This window comes from Mustela nivalis (assembly GCF_964662115.1).
Source record: "Mustela nivalis genome assembly, chromosome: 2".
NCBI classification, from domain to species: domain Eukaryota; kingdom Metazoa; phylum Chordata; class Mammalia; order Carnivora; family Mustelidae; genus Mustela; species Mustela nivalis.
Genome location: NC_139021.1, coordinates 185,801,015 through 185,811,425, shown reverse-complemented (window position 1 = coordinate 185,811,425; position 10,411 = coordinate 185,801,015).

Sequence of the window (10,411 nt, the reverse complement as noted above, 5' to 3'; positions counted from 1 at the left end):
CAGGGGAGAGCTGGGGTCCAGGCCACCTGTGGCAGAGTACCTCCTCCTCTGGGGACCTCAGTCTTTTCCTCTGTAGGTCTTCAGCTGATTCATTGAGGCCCACCACATGATGGTGGCAGGAAATTTGCTTTAGCTGGTCTGTCGGGTCTATTGGCTTGGACGTTAATCGGCCTGGGCTGTGGTCTGTGGCTGACGTCACTGCTGACTCCGGGATGAGCTGCTTCGTGTGCCTGATCTCCCCTGGCGGTAAATTCTCCCAGGGCGCCTTCCGAGCCTCTTGGAACCCTGCACTTTGTCAGCCGCGGGCTGCAGAGGGACTGAGCGCACTTGCCAGACACACCCACGCCTGCCCCGTCTGTGGCCGTGACACAGGGAAGCCGCCTCTGCTGTCTGCCCGTCAGCCTCCGTGAGCACCGTGTGCCAGCCCTGCCCAGGCATGCGGCGGCAGGGGGGTGACGGGCGGGGCTGTCCTCGGGACACGAGCGGTCCGGGCTGGGGCCGGCTGAGTGTCTTCTCCAGCCGTGGTTTGTAGAAGGTGAAGCAGGCGTACCCGGGTCGTGTGCCAAGGAGGAGGACCGGTCAGACGGACAGAAGGACGCTGCGGGACAGAGGCCCCGAGCCCTCCCTCGCAGGCCAGGGTGGGACCACCAGGCCCTTCTTGGTCCTCAGGTCTCGCACCGCAGCCAGGGTGCCGGCTGCTGACCCGGAACCAGTGCTGCAGAGACCCTGGGGCTGTGTCCCAGGGGCTGCAGCCATGGGCTCCACTCTGCACCTGCCCAGCCTCCAGCGGATGGTTCTGGACGAGGGTTCGGGGGCATCTCAATGTGAGATGCCGGGGCCGGGCACTGTTGTCACCCCGTCCTCGCCAGACCACTGTGCCTGCCCCTGCCCGGGCCTTCCAGCCCCAGCCTGTGGTGCCCTTGACGGTGACTGCAGAGGGGAGGGGAGCGTGCGCAGACGAGGGCTTGGAGGTGGACCCAAGCCCCCCAGTGAGCAAGTGTGCAGGCGGTGGGTGCTGGGGTGTGCGTGTTCGTGGAGTGCCTCGTGGGGGTGTGTTTGTGGTACCTGGGACTCGCAGGTCGGGGGGGGAGGCCGGACCCTGCTGTCCACTCCCACTCTGTGCGCCTCAGGGTGTACTTCAGGCTCCTCCTGCTCCCCTTCCTCCCCCCGGCATCTCCGGAGGATCGGGGCCTGTCACTGACTTGGGAGGTGCTCCTGCTCCTCATGACGGGCAGAGGCCGCCCCGGGAGCCCCTGCAGTCACCGCCGTGGAAGACACCCAGCGCCGTCCCCATCCGGCTCTGCCTTGGGTTTGAGTTTCCATGGAAACCCCCGGAGCAGGAGACACAGGCCCAGGGAAGTTTTCAGCTATCATTATTTTAAAGAATCTCACTTCGCCTTTCCTGCCCGCATTCAGAGGGCCGTTTCCATGGAAACTGGAACAGAAACTGCCGGTAGGAGAGGAAGTCAAATCTGGCCATTCCCCATGGCTGGCTGTCACGTCTGTTGGCCAGAGCTCGGGGAAGGAGGGCGGCCCCCGCATGGTGGGGAGGGCCCCACACCCCTGGTCTGACTGGGAGACTGCACCCCCGTGCTCTCCTGGGGAGATGCAGCTGCCCCAGGAGGGAGGCAGGGGCTCCCGGGCAAGCCCCTGGTCTCTGAGGGCTCCTATCCCCTTTGTGGTATTGGCCTGACCCACTGGGAAGTGAGGCCAGAAAGGGGAAAGTTTCAAAGATGAGTTTTCCCCAAGGTACCCTGGATGCTGGCCCCCATGTGCTCCCAAAAAGGGGCTGCCAGGACCTGCCAGGCCCCTCCCCCAGGCCCCTCTCCTGGGACCCCAGAAAAGCTGGTCCTCACCAGGGGGGTGGTCACTCGAACGTGATAGGTGGCACTGTCGAAGGTGATGGTCTGGAGGCTGTGGACATGTCACTTGCTCAAACCCTGTGCATGTGCAGCAGCGCAGAACGCACAGGAAAACACCTTTCCCGGGCCCCTGGCCCAGGGCTCTGGCCGGCGGAGCCAGGAGAGGAGGTCCGGAGAGCCCAGGAGCAGGGCTCCTGCTGCCTCCCGGAGCTGCACGGCAGGCAAGATCCGGGATCTTTGTGCAATGAGCTCATCGCCCCCGCGGAGTGGGTGCAGTGGTGCCTGTGGGGGGTGCCCCAGAGGTGTGACCCCTCGCTCTGGTGAGTCTGGGAACGTGACCTTATCCGGAAGAAGGATCTTTGTAGACATAATTGAATTAAGGGTCATGAGGTGAGCTCAGCCTAGACTTAGAAGTACTTCAGGAGAAGTAGGTGGGAACCGCGTGTCCACTGTCGGCAGTGGGTGAAAACCAGACGGAGGTATGTAGGGAATGGAAGACAAGAGCAACACTGTCTGTGAGCTGGACCCAACGGGCGCCTGCAGGACGCCCCGGCCACCAGCAGGCTGCACGTCCCAGGCACCTGGGACATCGCCCAGGGCAAGGTGACGCACTCTGAAGAGTGAAATCATACAAAGTTTCTTCTCTGATGATAATGGGACAGAACCAGAGATTCATCTGGGAACGGAATTTGGGAAATCCACAAATACACCAACAGGTTTCCACCAAATTCCCCAACAGGTTCCTAAGTAGCCACTGGGCCAAAGAAGTGATCACAAGGAAGTTAGGAATCACTCCGGGATGCGTGTGAATAACAACCAAACACACACGCGGGGGGCAGCCTCGTCAGCGCCGAGAGGGAGACCTGGAGCCATGAGCACGTCCACGAGGGAGGACGTCCAGCCGATGACCCGGGCTCCCACCTTCGGAAAGCAGAAGGGGACCAGCCCCGTGCGAACAAGCAGAAGGGAGGAGAGAATTCGGATTAGTGTGGAAGTGAATAACATGTGAGAGAGAGAAAATGATAGCGGAAAAATAAGCAAAACCCAAAACTAGTTCTTTGTAAAAACCAACAAAGCTGATAAACCTTTTGTTGGACTGACCCATGAACGCAGACGCAGACGACTCGATTGCTCACGCCGGGAGTGAAAGAGGCTCTCCACCTCCCAGCAGCGAAGAGGGTTAACAGAAATTGCGTGCCAATTAATTACATAACCTAGATGAAATGGACAAATTCCTAGGAAGACACAAATGACCAAAACTGACTCAAAAAGAAATGGAAAATGAAACTAGACCTATAACCAGTCACGAGGGAGATGCAAATCCTTCCCCAGACAGACAGCTGGGTTCGCCGGTGAGTTCGACGCAATGCTTACAGGAGTGTCATACCAACCCTCCAGAAACTTCCAGAGACACCGACTCAGAGCTCTGCCTGACTTGCTCTCTGATGCCGGCCTCATCAGGGCAGCGAACCAGGCCAGAGCACGCCAGGAAAACCACAGACTGATGTTCCGGGAACTTGAACACAGACACACCCACAAAATAGCAGCCAATGAAATTGGGGAACGTGTAAAAAGGATGTACCCGCGACCCACTGAACTGCATCTCAGAAGCCCCAGGTGTGGCTAACATCTGAGAATCAGTCCCTGAAACACACCACAGTAGCAGAATGAGGGAGGAAACCGCGGATCCTCTCCAAGGATGCGGAGAGATCACGAGACGACATCCACCCGCTTCAGTGACACACATTCAGCAGACGAAGACGGGCTCAGACACCGCCTCGCCTGCGAAAGACGTTAGGAAACGCCGCAGGCAGCATCATACTTGGTCCAGACGCAGTAAGTGTTCACGGAAGGGGGTGGGACACGCCCCTGTTCCGTGTGCGGCCTGAGGAAGCCCAGCCCCTGTCCTAGATGCGCCTCCCAGCCCTGGACCGGGGCTTCCACCCTCGGGAGCGGGCAGTGTCCTGCTGCCTGCCTGGTTGGAGCCGGGTGCGCTTTCAGAGGGTAAGAAATGACATTTCTTGCCAGTGTTCGCCCCCAGAGTATTTGATCCTTTGCTCCTGTGATGCCGTCCGGCCTCAGTCACGCTGCACCCTGTCCCCTTCTGCCTCCATTCTGCCTCGCAGATGAGATGGGACGTCCTTGGTGTCCTCCACGTGTGCGGGCTGCCCGGGCATCTACTCTTTACTTAGCAGAGATAAAGGCGATTGTGCACCCCCCACGCCCCCTGCAGAAGACGGGAGCCCACCCTAGCTGGGCACCGCCCTCCAGCCCTGAGCCGGCAAGACGGCGGGCAGCCGCTGACGTTCCATGGCCTCGGAAAGCGGCCGTCGTCCTCCCTGCGAGGTGTGAGAGCACCATGGGGTGTCCAGCGGAAGGCTTGTGTCGACACGACCCTCTTGGGTCCTCTGTGTGCTGACAGTGGCCAAGATCCCTGGCTCTGGCCAGGCCACGGCTCAGGTGCTGATGGGGTTGACCTGGGGCCGAGACTCAGTGTTTCGCGTGGGGGGTGACAGGACCCCTGACACTGGGGGCTGCTGGAGGGACGCCACTGAGCTCTCGGAGGAGGGCCTGCGGAAGGCTCCGGCAGTGTGTGGGGCCATGCTGATGGTCCTTCCCCGTCACGTGGCCTGCGCTTGCAGGTCATACCCGTCCAGCTGAGGGGGTGCCGCCGATGGTGGGGTTCTGCAAGCTGTGAACCCCGCGGGGAGGGCGTTGTCCGTGTCCCCTGGCACCCCTGAACCAGACCGAGGGGCTCCGTTGCTCTCAGGATCTTTGCACGTCCATGATAGAGACACCCCTCTCTGCGGACGGCCAGCAGAGGCCGGGGATCGGGGAGAAGGGCCAGTGCCCAGCGCGGCCCTGACTGTCGACATTTGCCGCCCCCTGTGTGCACGGCTTCACTCTAATTTCAATGATCTGGCTTCCTTCCTGGTTCACATGTGAACACAAAACACCAACTGAATTTTCAAAAAGTAGTTAAGCTTTTACTTCTGCTTAAACACTCGAGGAGTGGGGAGTGGGGACTCAACTGCTCCCCGAAAAGCCTCAAACATCCCCACGATGCAGGTGGCGGGAGGGGCTGTGACAGGTCCCCGGGGCCCGCCTCCTGCCCTGGCTCCCCTGTCCTGCACGCGCTACCACCGCGGGGACAGATTCCCCAGACCTGCCTCTCCTGCCGTGGAGCCCCCAGCCCCACACGTGTTCCCCCGGGGTCCCCAGCCTGTCCTCTGTGGGGTTCGGTGCAGCCAGACCACAAACACGGACTCCAGTGTCTCCGTGACCTTCTCGCTCCCTCGTGCTGCTGCCCGGCTCCCGTCAGACCCCAGCTGGCCTCACTGGGGGCCTCCCCCGTCGTCCCTCCAGGGCTGCTCTGACCCCGTCCATCAGCCCAGCGGTCCCTTCTCTGCGGCCTCCCCTCCCCCGCCCCCAGACACCGCAGATGCCGCTTCCTTGGGACCCCGGGCTCCGGCCACACAGAACGGACACTTGGGGGGCTCGTCCCCACGGGGCGGATGGCCACACCACGTATGCACACACAGGCTGTGACCCACGGGGCCAGCCCCCACTGTCCCCTTTCACATTTCAAAGTCTCTGTCGCCGTCCCCTGTGTGTCTAAGACGATGCGGCGTCACACCGTCGTCGTCAACGCTGACTGGCCTGGAGTTCGAGCCAAGCAGGACGAACCGATGCGGGACTTCAGAGAGAACTCCGCTTTAAGTTTGTCCTTTCCCTTCTTCTCCTTAAAGTCACCTGTATCTCCTCCCCTGTCGCTGCTGTGACCGACGGTCACACACGTAGTGGTTTGTAGGAACGTAGGGTTCAGGAGCCCGGACGTCTGAGCCGAGGGCAGGCTTGTTCCACCAGGGGCCCCCGGAGCGGTCTTCTGCCCCGAGCCTGCGCCCCTCGCTCCCGCGCAGAGCCGGCACCGCACCCCATCCTCGCCCCGAGCCTGCGCCCCTCGCTCCCGCACAGAGCCGGCACCGCACCCCGTCCTCGCCCCGAGCCTGCGCCCCTCGCTCCCGCGCAGAGCCGGCACCGCACCCCTGCCTCACCCCGAGCCTGCGCCCCTCGCTCCTGCCTCGCCTCTCGTTTCCTCCTCTGACCCCGACCCTGCTGCGGCCCGTCCTGAGGACCCTGCTGTGATGTCAGCCCCGGGCCAGGTCCATCCCCCAAGTCGCGGTCATTCTCCTGACCACATCGGCCGCGTCCTTTTTGCCGTGTCAAGTGACAGAGTCTCGGGTCCTGGGCCCCAGGCTGGGCGCCGCTGGGGGACACTTCCGACTCCCACACATGCTTGCCTCCGCGCTCCTCTCACGTCTCTGTAAAGTGTGACGGTTTTAGAAGTCAGTCTCCCAATTGTGTCGAAACAATCCTACCTAAACCGTGTGTCTTCGGGGCTGCAGGGACAGGTACGCGGCTCCCCCGACTGCTCACTGCTACCAGCAGGGAAAGCGACGGAGCTGCTCACATGGGCACATTTCCACACCGTCACGGAATCTTTCATGAATGCTTGTGGGCTCCTGCCCTGTTTTCCTGAGACGTCTCTGCACGTGGCCTGGCCCCGACGGCTCAGGGTTTTAACCCCTGGGTGCTGACGAGAGCCCGCACGGCAGGGCTTCCCCGGGCTGGCCCACGGCACCTGGGCCTTTCTCACGGCTCGCAACGGCTCGCTTTAAAATCTCCTTTGAGAGTCACTCCGAGGCTGAGGCATGAGGGTGGCCGGCTCACGTGGGGAGGGTGGTGGCCTGCAGGGCCTCTGCTCAGGGTCTCCCCTGCGCAGGGTCCACTTCCCGGAGCGGCTCGGAGAAACAGATGCACGGTGTCTCTTCCCACAGCTGTGCCCCTACGGGTCTGCCCCTTGCTGGACCCTTGCCCTGCAGGTCCTCTCGCCAGACCCTTGCTCTGCAGGACCCGTGCCCAGCGGTCCAGGACGTCAGGGGTGGTGGGCCGATGTCCTCGCTCAGGTGTCCTGTTGATGCTCTGGAACCGGACCCATTGTCATAACTGAATCTCCCGGCGATGGGACATAAAATATTTATATCTGTATCAGGGAAGACAAATTAAGCCAATAATAAACCGTCTGGAGACCAGCACCAGCTCTTTTATTTATGCGAGGACCCCTTCCCGGGAGGTGGACGTGGGGAAAGTGATCGGTGGCCACAGCTCTCTGCGAGGCGGCCCGTCCCCGTGTCCCTTGAGCCCGGTAATTCCTGCCTCTGCGGACAACCCTAACGAGCCAGCCAGGGGGGCGCTCGGCTCCGGGGGTGCTGGCCCTCCCACCGTGGCAGCGCTGGCCTGCGGCAGCCCCAGGGATCAGCGGCCTTACGGCTGGGGTCCTGCCTGTGTCGTAAGAACTGTGGGAAACCTCAGCGTGCAGCACAGCTTCACTGGAGGGGCTGTTGGGAGGACGGTACATGTGTGCACCTCTGTGTGCGTGTGTGTCCGTGTGCACACGTGTGACTGTGTCTCTGTGCATGAGTGCACACGCATGTCTGTGTGTCCGTCATGTGCACACGCCCGTGTCTCTATGTGGATCTCTGTGCATGCGTGTCTGTGTGTACACGTGCAACTGTGGGTGTCTCTGTATCTCCGTGGGTGCATGTACACGTGCATCTGCATGTATTTCCGTGTGTGCGCGTGTGCGTGTGTGTACACACGTGGCTATGTGCGTCTGGAGGCATCTCTGTGTGTGTGCACGTGTGTGTCTACTTGCCGAGGCGCGGGCAGAGTTCCGCGAGGGCCGCGTCTGAGCTGGAGCGCAGCGGCCGACCCGACTTGGCCCTGGTGCTCCGTGTGCCGCTCCTGCTGTATTCTCTCCCTCGGTGAGGGCTGCTGCCCCCCAGCGCCCGCGTGAGCTCTCAGGGCCTCTGTCAGGTTGGGGAGCACCCGGTGGTCCCCGGCTCTGGCGCTGCCCTCGGTCACACCCACAGGTGAGGAAGTGCGGTGTCCGTCCTCACGGCGCCCTTCTTCCTCTCGTTCCAGGGTTTTCCCTGTGTCTGCCCTGCGCTGGTTTGGGTGACAGGTGGACAGGAGTGTCCCTGACTGTGGGGGCGCACGCTGTGGTGTTCGGAGGGCCACGTAACGTCCGACGCGTCCTGCCCACTGTCAGCCTCCCACACGTGGGACAGCCTCGTCTCGAGCCCTTGCTCTGGAGCCCACGGAGGATGGAGGCTCTGCCGGAACCCGGCTGCCGGGGGCTCCCGGCTTAGCTGCACACATGCGGCTCCTGGTGGGCAGAAGTCGGCGCCCGTCTCCCCTTTGCAGTTGAGAAATGAAGGGTTTGTGACACCTGCCCAGGGTCACGATCGGGACCGGACAGTGAGGTGCCGATGGCTGACCTGAGGGGTCGGGTCCCAGATACTCCTGCAAACTCGCTCTGGAGCCTGGGGGAGCACGGTCTGGGGAGCACGGTCTGGGGAGCACGGTCTGCAGCAGCTGGAGTCATGGAGTAAGCCGGGAAAATAGGGTTGGCACAGATGCGTGCCCCTGCTGTCGCACCTCGTACCAGTCATCAGCATTTCAGGCTTTGCAGGGTCATTTACCGCAGATCCGGGTGCCAAGGCGTGGGTGAAGACAGTGGCCGTGCTTGGGGCTGTCTCGGGAGCGGCCATGCCGTTGGTCCTGGGCCCCCCGCCCGTCAGACCACCCCAGCCCAGCCCTCGCACCAAGGCCCGTGCCCGTCAGCCCCGGGCCGTGCTCCCTGCCGGCCCCGCCCCCATCAACCTCCCAGCTCCACGTCCCATACCCAGTGTCCACTCCCTAGGGCAGCGGATGCCAGTCTGGCCATGTGGAGCTTGGGAAACAGGAACTTCTGCGGGTCTCCTGGACCTGGCCGTGGAGGTGTAGTCAGGGTGGGGCGTGTTCTCTGCGGAGAGTGAAACATGATGCTAACGTGGGCACATGTCCAGGTGTGCACCACACGAGTCCACCCATGCCACACATGCAGACGCGCCGCACACCGCAGCATGCAGATCACATGCACACGTGTGCCAACAGTACACGCAAACACACGTGCATGCAACACATGTGCCCATGCTTCACACACACCACACATACACACGCAGGTGCACATGTACCCCTGCTCCCCACCCCCACCCCCAAAGGCGCACGTGGTCTGATGACTCAGGAGCCACACTTCCAGGGGGCTTGCTGCCTCCCAGCTCTGCCGTCCTCCCGTGACCGTGAGCCCGCGTGTCCGCCACGCAGCACACACTCGCATGTCAACGGCGTGTTCGCCCGAGGGAAGCCGTGTGCTGTGCGCGGTGCCCGCACGGAGGAGGCCGGCCTGGAGGGAACTGAGTCACTGCAGGGCAACACAGTATCAGCAGAACAGCATCATCTGCTACTCTGAATTTATATTTTTAATTTGGATTTTGTTACTGTTGTGTTTTGTTTGTGTTTAATTTATAAATGTGTTTTCTTTTTAAAGCCATATAGAAACAGAAGGAAGAGGAGTTTCTATCTGGTTGAATATTTATACATACTGAAGTAAGATTCCGAGGAGCTCTTGTAGGTCTGAACCGGGGACGGAGAGCCTGTGTCTGTGTTCTTCCTGTTCTCTCTGCACGGCCCGCACAGTCAAGTGCCCTTCGGGGACAGGGCCTCGGGTGGGGGTCTGTGAGTCAAGTCCGTTGGGAGGGGCCACTCCGTCCATGTCGTGTCACCTGCGGGGGCCTTTGGGTTCTTGCAACGGGTGCTCCGTGCTCTGCAAATCGGAACATCCTGTGTGGTTCCCGAGGGGTCGCTGCCTCCTCCTTCAGCAGCTGGTTTTCTGAAGCTGCCGGACGTCACAATCACCAGGCGAAATTCAAAAAGTATAACATACACATCTGGTGGCCGGGCCCTGATTCGGACTCCGGGTGGGAAGGTGGCCCAGAGCACGGGGCTCTTGGCGAGGTCCTCACGGCTCCACGGCTGCTCTGGTCCCCGCTGGGGACACCCGGCCCGACCCAGCCTGTGTCCGGAGGCCCAGGCTCCTGTGGGTCCGAGGTGCCTGTCGGAGAGGCCAGCATTCGCGCCGTCTGATCTGTCTCAGTTACGAGTTCGTCACTTTATTCCCCGAACGAGTTTATGTAACTGACCACTTCCCGGGTCACGGGGAAATGTGTTTGAAACATTTCCTCCAATTTAAATGGCAGTTTCATTAGACATTGCTGAGACGTCTGGCAGATGAAGCAAAATACTTTCCTTGTTCTCTTCTTACCTGGGAAGATAGTAAAGCAGAACATATTTATTTGATCGAATGGAAACGATTATCTCTGGACAATAGCAGCTTCTTCTTGCCTTGTGCCTAGAGACAAAGCAGCGACCGGGGGCCTGGCCGGGGGTCTCCCTAGACACTCATGTAACATGCGGGGTGAGCCCCAGTGCAGACAGCTCGGCCTGGAGCCGGTGCACGGACAAGCCCAGGAGGAGGAGGGTGGGGAGGGGCTGGTGGGCAGCCGGCGCCGGGACTGGGAGGAGCGCTGTGGGTCAGGAGGCAGACTGCCCGAGTCCCTCCCAGCACGGGCTCCAGGACCGGCCCCCACACAGACGGATGGGACCGC